Source organism: Notamacropus eugenii, chromosome 1 (assembly GCF_028372415.1).
Source record: "Notamacropus eugenii isolate mMacEug1 chromosome 1, mMacEug1.pri_v2, whole genome shotgun sequence".
NCBI classification, from domain to species: Eukaryota; Metazoa; Chordata; class Mammalia; order Diprotodontia; family Macropodidae; genus Notamacropus; species Notamacropus eugenii.
This window is the reverse complement of record NC_092872.1, coordinates 607,874,786-607,887,151: the sequence shown is the minus strand read 5'-3', so window position 1 is coordinate 607,887,151 and position 12,366 is coordinate 607,874,786. Positions and strand designations below refer to the sequence as shown.

Below are 12,366 nucleotides of genomic sequence, written 5' to 3'. Positions count from 1 at the left end.
TTGACTAACAGACCATAGCCAGGCTCTGGATAGCACCCCAGGGGGCTGCAAATTCCTGCAGCCGCCTACACACTGCTTTGTAAATCTTAGCACACCACAGAAGTGTGAATTATTTCTATCCACTCAACAGAGTGAAAGACTGACAAGTGCCCTTTCTCCTCATAGCAGAGACCCCAAAAGACACACATACGGGAAGATGTAATCTCATTTTTTAAAAAATCATTCTAAGGCTCAAAAAGGCGTTTTTCTGAACACAGGCACAGAAAGAAATTCTAAAAACAACAGACTTCCCGCTAGTGGCAAGAGTTTTCCTGGCCTGTCATCCCTGCTTGCTTCCAATCCCAACTCCCACCCCCATCTCCCAAGGGTGCAATGAGCAAGGGGGTGGGGGTGTGGAGTGGCAGAAGCTCCCTCCCCTGTCGAAGGCCCGCTTCTAAGCAGGAACCGGCCGGGCTGGCAGAAGCAGCAGCAACAACGTGACGGAGCGCGCGTGCTCGCAGGTCCCCTCCATTTCATCCCTCCCCCTCTCGCAGCCCAACCCTGGCCCTGCCAGGAGCAGCCCAGAGCGGGTAGGGCGGAGGCAGGAGGGGGGCTGTGGGGTGTCCTGGCCCGCCTCCTGTGTCTTTCACGTGGTCCCTAGCACGTCTGCTCCGAAACTCCCTCTCCTACTCTGCTGCTATCCTCTTAGATCAGCGCAGCCCGGTGAGAACGAAGCGTCGGCCAAGATCCCCTCCAACCTCCTGTCCAGTCTTAAGTCCGGTGACTCTCCTCCTTCTCCCTGCAGGGTCTTGAACATAATGTCCCCCTATCCCATCCCCCCACCCCCACCCTCAGCCCAGATCCTTCGGGCAATGGAGGACGATCGGGATGAAACCATGGCCAGCAGCCCAATCTAACATGGAGAAAACCATCTCGCAGCAAAGCCTCCCTCTTACGGGGAAACAGGCAGCCAGCGTCTCCACCCCCCTGGCTGGTGTTGTGCTACGGGGAGGAAGCGAGAGCAGGGCGTATTGGCTGCCAGAGAGTGGGAGAGTGGGCCGCTGGGGATCTCGTTCGATCTCTGTGTACTAGGCGCGGATGGAATAAGGCAGTCCTTGCCCTCAGGAAGCAGCGGGTGCAGGGTGTCCCCGAAAACCAGCCCAGGGCAGAAAAGGGGTAGTTTGTGTACAACTTTGAAAACAGACCCTGCCCACCTCACTCCCACCCCTCTTTACCCTAAGGAGGTAGGAGGAGTCAGAAACTGGATCAGAGTGGCAGTCCTCCGCCTCCTCCCGCTCTTCTCTTTTCCCTCCTTCTCTCTCTCCTCCCTCCCCCATCCTGTTTTCTACTGGGAGAAGCCTCTTCTCCAGCCACCCCCACCCCGACTCTTAGGCCAGCTCCCCTGGTTTCCCTTCCTACCCCAAAAGAATTGAACTGAAAGGGGTAGGGTTTGGAGAGAAATTGCAGTCTGAATCCAGGAGTTGAAGAAGAAAAGATTGGAAATCCACTGTAATGGAAGAGGATGGAAAGAGAACAGGATTGAGAGTCAGAGGAGCTGGATTTGAACCATGGCACTTCTTGCTATCTGTATGATCTTCAGGGAGTCACAAACTCAATCTGATCCAATATTTATTAATCATCTACTTCGTGCAAAGCATGCATGGATTCAAATTATATCTGAACCTCTTGAGGCTCCTTTTTTAGCTGCCACAGCTGCAGGAGGCACATCCAAGTGACTGAAGCACTAAGGCATCATGTTCCAGAGGAGGCAAACCACCTCCACCACCACCTCCCCTCATACCTGGGTGGAAACAGCATAGCACCCTATACAGAACAGAACAGGCCAGATAATAACAGTCGTACCCACCCCCACACTTCCCCCCTCCCCAGGCCTGCTTTTAGCTGGGCCTCCAGCCACCATCCAGGGGAACAATCCTTGTAGCAATACAACAGGTGGATGTGCCACTGGACTTGACCTGGAAAAGAAAGTTTTTACATTTATATAAATGTACAGATTATTCTTAGTTCATGAAAAGTCTCTTGTAACACTGTAACTTCATCTGAAAGTGCATGCAACATTTCACATCTGTGGCATCCCTTCTCTATTAAAAAATATAAACAAAAATCTTTTTTCTCTCCTTCCCATTCCCCTTTTTGTTGTCATTGTGGTTGTTGGGTCCTTTCATTCATGTCCTACTCTTTATGACCTCATTTTGGGATTTTCTTGGCAATGATACTAGAATGGTTAGCCATTTCCCTTTCCAGCTCATTTTATCAATGAGCAACTATGACAAACAAGGTTAAGTGACTTGCTCAGAGTCACACAGCTAGTTAAGTGTCTGACGCCAGACTTGAATTTATGAAAATGAGTATTCCTGGTTACAAGTACAGTGTTCTAAACACTGCATTATCTAGCTCCCCTACCATTCCCTACTCCATAGAAAAAGAACTGGGGGTGGAGCCATGATAGCAGAGTAGAAAGACGCATATACTCTAGCGTTTCCCCGACAGCCCACAAAATACCTGTAAAAAATGACTCTCAACAAATTCTAGAGCAGCAGAAGCCACAGAACGACAGTGTGAAAAAGATTTCCAGCCAAAGGTAACCTGGAAGGCCAACAGGAAAGGTCTACCCCACAGGACACTGAGCTGAGCAGAACCCAGTCCTGGCCACACAACACGGGCAGGAACATCACTGGAATGGGCCATGGGGCAGAATCCCCAGCAGGGAGAGTCCCAGATCCCTTAACCCACAAGCGCCAAAGAAAGCTTCAAAGGTCATTGTGGGAGAGCTTTCCCAGCTGGTTGAGAGGGGAGCAGGATCCTCCCAGCACTGGCCCCAGGTGGTGGCAGAGGCAGCAGCAGCAGTAGCAGCAGGTGGCCACTGAAGCAGCCTGGGTCCATTGTCCCAGTGGCTCAGCTTAAAGCCTCTGAGGGAATTGAGCAGCTGATCTGAATCTCAGCCCTGAGCACAGTCCTGGGAGAGGAGGAGCACTAGGATGCTCCTCTTGACAAAGGATTCAGAAGTCAAGTAACTGGCTGGGAAGATGCCCAAAAAAGGGGAAAAAATAAGACCACATAAGGTTACTTTCTTGGTGAACAGGTATCTCCTTCCATCCCTTCAGATGAGGAAGAACAATGCATAGTCAGAGGAAGTCAAGGCTTCTGCCTCCAGTACCTCCAAAATGAATATGAAATGGGCTCAGGCCATAGAAGAGCTTGAAAGGTGAGTCAGTAGCTTCCTAAAGGAGAACCAAAAAAATGCTGAAGAAAATAACACCTTTAAAAATAGACTAATCCAATTGGAAAAAGAGGTCCAAAAAGTCAATGAAGAGAAGGAGGCTTTAAAAAGCAGAATTAGCCAAATGGAAAAGGAGGTTCAAAAGCATACTGAACAAAATAGTTCTTTAAAAAAGAGAGTGGAGTTCAGGGAAGCTAATGACTATGAGATAAACCAAGAAGTTAAAAAACAAAACCACAAGATTGAAAAAATAGAAGATAATGTGAAACATCTCACTGGAAAAATAACTGACCTGGAAAATAGATCCAGAAGAGACAATTTAAAAATTATGGGACTACTTGAAAGCCATGATCAAAAAAAAGAGCCCAGACATTATCGTTCATGAAATTATCAAGGAAAACTGCCCTGATATTCTAGAACCAGAGGGTAAAATAAATATTGAAAGAATCCACTAATCCCCTCCTGAAAGAGACTCAAAAAGAGAAACTCCTAGGAATATTGTGGCCAAATTTCAGAGTTCCCAGGTCAAGGAGAAAATATTGCAAGCAACTAGAAAGAAACAATTTGAATATTGTGGAAATACAATCAGGATAACACAGGATCTGGCAGCTTCTACATTAAGGGATCAAAGGGCTTGGAATAGGATATTCCAGAAGTCAAAGGAACTGAGATTAAAAACAAGAATCACCTACTCAGAAAAACTGAGTATAATACTTCAAGGGAAAAAATGGTCATTCAATGATATAGAGGACTTTCAAGCATTCTTGATGAAAAGACCAGAACTGAACAGAAAATTTGACTTTCAAACACAAGAATCAAGAGAAGCATGAAAAGGTAAACAGGAAAGAGAAGTCATAAGGGACTTACTAAAGTTGAACTGTTTACATTCCTACATGGAAAGATCATATTTGTAATTCTTGAGACTTTTCTCAGTATTTGGGTAGGTGGAGGGATTATACACATGCGCGCACACACACACACAGAGTACAAGTTGAGTTGAATCAGAAGAGATGATATCCATAAAAAAAAATAAAGTAAAATTAAGGGGTGAGAGGAAAATATTGGGAGGAGAAAGGGAGAAATGGAATGGGGCAGGCTATCACTCATAAGAGAGATCAGAAAAGTCTTTTTCAATGGAGGAGAAAAGGGAGGAGATGAGAGAGGAAAAGTAAAGCTTATTCTCTTTACATATGGCTTAAGGAGGGAATAACATGCTCACTAAATTTGGTATGAAAATCTATCTTACACTACAGGAAAGTAAGGGAGGAGGGGACAAGTGGGGTGAGGGGGATGATAGAAGGGAGGGCAAATGGGAAAAGGGAGTAACTAAAAGTAAACACTTTTGGAAGGGACAAGATTAAATGAGAGAATAGAAAAAATAGGAGGGACAGGGTGTGTTTGTCCTTCCTTGCTGAAGAAGACCATGCCATCAGAGAAATGATGACATGACCTGCATTTGACTTTGTTTTGAGTGAGGGAGGGCTGTGTAGGTCACCGGTCTCACTTCTCCTCCAGAGCCATCTGAATTCAGTGACCAGATAGTCATCAAGATGACTGGAGATGATCCAGGATGAGGTAATTGGGGTAAAGTGACTTGCCCAAGGTCACACAGCTAGTGAGTGTCAAGTGTCTAAGGTGAGATTTGAATTCAGGTCCTCCTGACTCCTGCACTGGTGCTCTATCCACTGCACCATCTAGCTGCCCCTAAGGGGGTACAGGTTAGGATGGAGGGCAATATAGTTAGTCTTACACAATATGACTATTATGGACATCTTTTGCAAAATGACACATATATAGCCTGTATTGAATTGCTTGCCTTCTCAGTGGGGATGGGTGGGGAGGAAGGGAGGGAGAGAAGTTGGAATTCAAAGTATTAGAAACGAATGTTGAGAATTGTTATTGCATATAATGGGAAATAAGAAATAAAGGTAATGGGGTATAGAAATTTATCTTTTCCTACAAGAAAAGAGAGAAGATGGAGATAAGGAAGGGAAGGGAAGGGTGGGATGTGATAGAAGGGAGGGCACATTGAGGGAAGGGGTAATCAGACTGCAAGGTGTTATGGGGTAGGAGGAGGGGACAGATGGGGAGAAAAATTAGAATTCAAAATTTTGTGGAAATGAATGTCAGAATCTAAAAATAGATAAAACTATTAAAAAAGAAAAAGAAAAGAAAAACTAATTCCATGTAATAAATATGCCTAGTCAAGCAAAACAAATTTCCTCAATGGCCATGTACAAAAATATATGTCTCATTATTTACCCTGAAGTCATTACCTCTCTGTACTAGATAGCATTCCTTCTGAACGATACTGTTTTCCTTCTTGAATGGAACCAAATCTTTATACATCACATCTCATCCAATTTAGCCCATAATATTAGCCTAGCATAACTTTTTAGATCTTGGATTTGTGACATATCTTGTCATCCAAAGTGTAGTGTTATCAATCCCTTTCAGTGCTGTGTCAATTGCAAATTTGACAATTATGCCTTTCAAGGCTTCACTGAAGACATTGATAACAATATTGAATGGTTCAGGGACAAGGACAAATCGGATCCCTAGGATACTGGATTTGAGTTCACATGTACTCTTTTTAACTACTCTGTGGGTTGAATTACTTAACTAGTTCTGAATGCACTTAACTATCATATCATTTAGCTACCCCATACCTCTCTTGTCTTATCCACAAGAATAGCACAAGAGTGACAAATATTTTGCTGAAATTTAAGTATATTATGTCTATGGCATTCATTGCCCTGACATACTACTAGTCAAGTTACACCATACAAAAAAAAAAAAAAAGAAGTTAGTCTAGAACAGGAGTGGGGAACCTGAAACCTCGAGGCCATATGTGACCCTCTAGATCCTCAAGTGTGGCCTTTTGACTGAATACAAACTTCACAGAACAAATCCCCTTAATAAAAGGATCTGTTCTGTAAAAATTGAACTCAGCCAAAAGGCTACACCCAAGGACCTAGAAGACCACATGTGGCCTCAAAGCTGCAGGTTCCCCATCTCTGCCCCAGTACCATACCTCTTTCATTAATGTCAGTGGTCTAGAGGAAGCAGTCTAGTAAATTAGCTGCACCTCTTATGGCAGATGTACAGGTTATGAATAAGAAATATACTTGATGGACAGGCATAGATGGGATGCAATCTATATCACTGAAGGGAATAGTCACATTGTTGAAATCACAGATCCATCAAAAACTAATGTAAAATTGAATGAATGACTAGAGGTTTTTTCCCTTCTTTTTCTTTTATTAGTGCTCTTTTCTTTCTGAATCACTGCTGCTTCCCAAAGACTCCTCTTCTTTTGTATGTCCCTCCCTCTACTGCAGAACTCTTCTTTCTAACAAAGAAGTACAATGAGCAAAACAAATCAACACATTGGCCAAGTCAGAAAATGGATGTCTCACTACACATTTGTAGATGACCAACTTTCTGTTAAGAGGTAATCAATTAGTCAATCAACCAATAAATATTTATTAAGCACCTGCTATGAGCAGTACTGTGCTAAGTTTTCAGCCATGTTGTCAAATGCTTTTCATGAGGATGAACACAGCATGAAGGTCAACTCCTGTTCTGATGGTAAGTTCTTCAATTTGAAAAGGCTACAAGCCAAGACCAAAGTGGAGGGAGTGTTGGTGCATGATTTTCTGTTTGCAGATGATTGTGCACTCAATGCAGCCTCTGAAGCTGAGATGCAACAAAGTATGGATCAATTCTCTGCTGCCTGTGCTAATTTTGGCTTAATAATTAACACCAAGAAAACACAGGTGCTCCATCAGCCACCACCACACCATCCATACATGGAACCATAAGTTACAACAAATGAGAAGTTTTGAATGCTGTGGGTAAGTTCACTTACCTTGGTACTGTACTTTTCAGGAGATACACATTGACAATGAGGTTGATGCATGCATTGCCAGAGCTAGCTCAGTGTTTGGGAGGCTCCGAAGTCAGTAGACTGACTACCAAACTGAAGGTCTACAGAGCCATTATGCTGACCTTACTGATGTATGCCTGTGAAACATGGACAGTCTACCAGCGCCATGCCAGGAAACTGAATTGCCTCCATTTGAACTGTCTTAGCAAGATTCTGAGGATCACCTGGCAGGATAAAGTACAACACACTGAAGTCCTTGCTTGAACTGAACTGCCAAGCATTCAAACTATGCTTCAGAGAGCACAACTTCGATGAGTTGGCCACATTGTTTGAATGCAAAATGTATGCCTGCCAAAAAGACTATTTTATGGAGAACTCACATGGGGTGGGTGATCACATGGTGGTCAGAAAAAGTGATACAAGGACACTCTCAAGGTCTCTCCCAAGAACTTTGGATTCGACTCTGTGACATGGGAGACACTGACACAGGACTGCTCAGCATGGTGTGCCCACATCAGAAAAGGTGCTGTGCTCTATGAACAAAGCAGAATTGAGATAGCACAAAGGAAATGTAGGATGCACAAATTTGAAGTAACCACCCTAAATAGTCACACAGACTATGTGTGCCCAATCTATGGTAGAGCATTCTGAGCTCACATTGGTCTGATCAGTCATAGTACAACACACTGAAACTTCAGTTTATCATGGTGATGTCATTTTGGTCCTCTGAAAATGAAGGTCAACAACCAATCAACTGTGCTAAGCACTGGAGAAATAAAAAGAGGCAAGGTGCCTAAGCTGCCCTCAAGGAGGCAGAATTAGAATGTATTAATTAATCTATTAATATAATCAATTAGATTAGAATCTAATTGGAGAAGACAACATGCAAACATGTACAAAACAAGCTATATGCAAGATAAATAGAAAATAATTACTATGGTCACAGATGAGAGTTCTGAAGTCATTCAGAACTTTTGCTTTCCTTTGCATTATCATAATCATAATAATTATGTTTTCTCCTGGTTCTGCTCATTTGACTCAGCATCATTACTCTGCATATGCCTTCCTAAGTTAATAATTCATGACTCAAGGGAAAGTAGTGGTAATTAACTGTCCCAGGTTCTTTAAGACTTTGCTGCTTCTTTCCCTGGACCAAGACATTGCCACTGCCTATAACCTTTCTCTTACCCATTGTATGTAAGCAGGATTTTGTTATCCTTTTAGAGTTTAGTTTCTCAGGATTCATGGCCATGGCAATGTTTAGTTTCCAGGTGTTAGATAATAACTCCCAGAACAGCTCCAAGGATTCTAGATAGTAATTCCTGGAATCATAATGATGAGCAGTTCTACTGAGGCTGCGCAATGAGATATGGGGATGACATAATCAATATTTATTACACTTGCACCAAATGATGATATTGCTAAAGCTAACTTGTGAGCTTAATTGGGGGCAAAATGCCTTCTTTGTCTGTTGCTCTATAAAGCAAGTGGGCACTGGTCAGTGAGGGAGTGGAAACCACCAAAAATGCACAGAAGGATGCATGTAACTATCTCAACCAGCCCCCACTGAGGCTTGAGGGGATTTAGGGGAGTTCACAAGCTGTGCCTGTCTCAGTTAACCCCATAGAGATGTAGTGGTAATTGTCTCCCCATCCCCTTCTCATCAGTCCCTGCAAGAAGGGTGATTAGGGAATGCTGTAGGAGCTGTTTCTCCCATTATCAGCAACCATTTGAGAAGAGTAGACTAGAATAAAGCTGATTATTAAGCCTTCCTAAGGTGTCTGCCTGTCTGACCAGATTAAGAGTGAATCTGTTAGAAGCTGGAGACCAAAAGTTCCAGTGCCTCCCATCTGTGAAACACATTCATTTTTCCAGAACCAGCCCAGGAGCAGCATTACATGCTCTTCAAAATTTACCTTACTTCTTCCTTTACTCTATGATCTGATAACACTGATTTTCTTGTGTTCCATCTCTGACTGAGTCTTTTCACTGCCTGTCTTCCCTTCTGCCTCCTGGCTTTCCGATTTCCAGACTCAGCTCAAATTCTATTTTTTGTAAAGGGCCTTTCCAGGTCCCCCACTAATGACAATGCCTTCCTTCTGTGATTACTTTCTGTGATTACTTTTCACTTTCAGTCCTTCTCTATGTAAATCTTCTATATACAGCTTTTTAACATGTTGTCTCCTCCATTAGAGTATAAGCCGAGTGAGGGCAGAGACTTTTGGTTTTGCCTTTTTTTGTACCCTCATTATTTAGCACAGTACCTGATCCAAAAAGTGCTTCATAAATGTTTATTAACTGACTTATTCCAAGTATCAATTCATTCCACACATCTTCTAACCCTCTGATCCAGCCAAGACCATAGTGCCCTGTGTGTGGATCACAGTGCCAACTACCTGCCGTAGAGCCATTCAAGGTAAGCCAGCAAATGTGTTAGAAGTACTGACAGTGAACAGAGCACTGTCCCTAAGGTGCTGGGGAAGATGCAAGGTTTAAATAAGAATGGATCCCTACCTCAAGGAGTTTTTAAGTCCAGAAGAGGGATAAGCTACAGATAACCATAATAACTCACATTTGATAGTGCTTTAGGGTTTATAAGGAACTTTCGTCATCACATCTTTATGAGGTAGATAGTGCAATTACTATTACTATTTTACAGACAAACTGAGATTTAAACACTGGTAAAGTCACTTTCCTTTGGCCATATAGCTAGTAAATATAGAATCTATGTATACTAGATACCAACCCACCTTTTCTAACTTCTAACAGGAAGGATAGGTAAGTTGGAAAAGTAATGCAAAACAAAACATTATGTGATATCTGACCTGGAAAGTCCTTACCACCCTCTGCCTGCTTCAGTCTTGACAGTCCTGCTCTCCTGATTCCAATCCCCAAAGTCTAGACTCCCTGACACGTGGAGATACTTATTTACCCTGTGTCTATCTCTTTTATTATATACAGTTGTTCGCAGAAATAATGTAAAGATTGATTTTTCCCAAAAGGGACAGTTTGGAAGATGGTCATTGTCGGGATGGAATGGGAGTGGGGTGACAGGGGGAGTGTGTCATTTCAGTCAGTCAAGTTATTGAGTTTACTTATTAAGCCAGGCACTCGATAAGCACTGGGGCTACAAAGAAATGCAAAAGTAGTCCTCAAAGAGCTCACATTCCCATGGAGGTGACAACTTGCAAACAACTATATATAATAAACCAAATGTACACAGGGTAAATTAGAGATAATATTAGAGGAAGACTCTAGCATTGAAGAGGAGGGGGGAATTCTTGTAGAAGGAGGGATTTTTGCTGAGACTTGAAGGAAGCCCGGGAAGGTGAACCACACCCTCCTCTCCAAGTCCTCCTGCTCTAACTTGACTTCATGAAAACTTGAGCTACCTCCTTGAGGGCGATATTCTGGCCGGGCAAAGTGCAGAGGTGGGCTCAGGAAAGCTGTGCCGGCAGTCTGGTCTGTGTTCAGTGGGAGCCTTCATGTGTACCCGGGCAGGAAGGCCACACGCTAATGCAGCGGGAAGGGCTGCGAGCTAGTTTAGCTTGGGGGGAGGAGAATCCATTAGCCCGGAGAAGTTTGGCGCAAGGTCTGCTGTTTGCATAAGTAGTGGGCGCTCCCGCGGCCCGGGAAGAAGCCGCTTTGCATGGCTGCAGGGTGTGGCCAAGGTCAGTCATGCAGTAGGGGTGTGCATGATGTGGCCTGTGTGCCCATCCAGACCATCGGAGTGCAGAGTGCAGTGTGCAGTGTGCGTGTGTGTGTGTGTTGGTGGTGTGTGCGCGCGAGCGCGCAAGGAAGCAGCGACAGCGGCGGCCCAAGCCTGGTGCCAGCGGGCCGGGAGCCAGCGCGGGGGCCCAGGCAGCCAAGCAGGCTGCAAAGGAGGGAAGCACGCTAGGCCCCAGGCGGGCTCTGGGGAATGTGAAGGGGAGCAAGGCCAAGGACGTGCCCCCGCCCCTTCCTGCAGCTGGCGCTCCCGACCCCCCCAACCCCCAGAATGGGAGCCTCCCACCACAGCCCCTGCGGCCTGGGGCAAAGCGCCTGGACACCCCGGGGAGGAGGGCGGTTCTTTGCCTCGGTCGGGCAGGGAGAGACAGGGAGAAACATTGACCACAGGGAGAAACACTGACCGCAGCGAATGGACTAGGGAGAAGAAGGCGGTGCGCGCCGTAACCGGAGGGTGCCCAGCCCCCGGGCCAAGAGGAGCTGGAGGGCGGGGCCTGTTGCTAGGGGCGGGGCCTGTTGCTAGTTTTGGGGCAGGAAACGGGAAGAAAGGGGCAGGTCCAACCGGGCTGCTTGGTTAGACCGCTTGTTTACTCCCGGCGGGGGAGCTTTAACCCTGGGGGCGGGGGAGGGTGGAGAAAAGTAAAACGCGGATTCCGGATTTGACAGGGGAAAGGAGCGTGCCACAGAAGGGTCTTATGGATGGATGGATGGATGGATGGGTGGATGGATGGATGGATGGATGGGTGGATGGGTGGATGGATGGATATCTAGCCAGTCTTTTTTTCTTCTTACTCTAGCTACATTCTTGCCTCTCTGTAGATGATGAGTAATACATTGGAGCAACCCTTCCCGTCATGAGCTCCCCCCACCTTAAGGTGGGCTTTGAGCAGGGGCATGACATAGAAACACAGAAAGTGGCAGACTGCACCCCCGGCCTTATGTGGGTGGATAGTCGTGAATGTGTCCCTGAGCACGTTTCTGCCGCTCTTCAAATCCAGGAAATTATTCAACTGCAGTTTCATCATCAAAGATGGCATTTTGAGTAGCTCAGTGTGGCCACAGTTTGCGCAAATTGAATTCCTCATTTTTTTATACCTGGAAGTTTCTTGACCTCAGCCTTTGGAACTAGGCAACTCATATAACAGTCAGCTGAGCACAAGGGGCAGACCACAGACTGCATAGTCTGTAACACTCCAATAATTGTATTTAGAGGGTAATTTGCATACCAAATCAACAAAAGTCTTCACTCCACCAGATTCATCACAGTCTTAAAAATTCCATTCCAGTAGTCCATACAGCACTATGTACCCAAGGAGAAGGTACTTTAAGCTTTTTTTTTTTTTAACAAGAAAGTCTCTGGATATAAAGATAAAAACACCCAATTTGTAAATGACCAGTATGTAGCAACATTGCTCCCTGTCATGGGAGGGAAAAAGAGGAACTTTTAGATAATCTTCAGGTTCAGAAGTAGAGAAAGATAAAAATATATGAAGGGGAGGAGCAAGTAGCTAAAAGGAGCTAACCTGGCGTT

The 12,366-nt window shown here is 44.8% G+C and overlaps 1 long non-coding RNA gene across 1 annotated transcript; it reads right to left on the bottom strand.

The window, feature by feature from the left end:
* Positions 1-1,591: 1,591 nt before the first annotated feature.
* Positions 1,592-11,324, bottom strand: LOC140520683 (uncharacterized). Its single transcript, XR_011972609.1, has 4 exons — positions 11,240-11,324; positions 7,490-7,642; positions 7,092-7,333; positions 1,592-1,955 (listed from the first exon to the last, which is right to left on the bottom strand). It is a non-coding gene; the product is annotated as an uncharacterized lncRNA (long non-coding RNA).
* Positions 11,325-12,366: the final 1,042 nt, after the last annotated feature.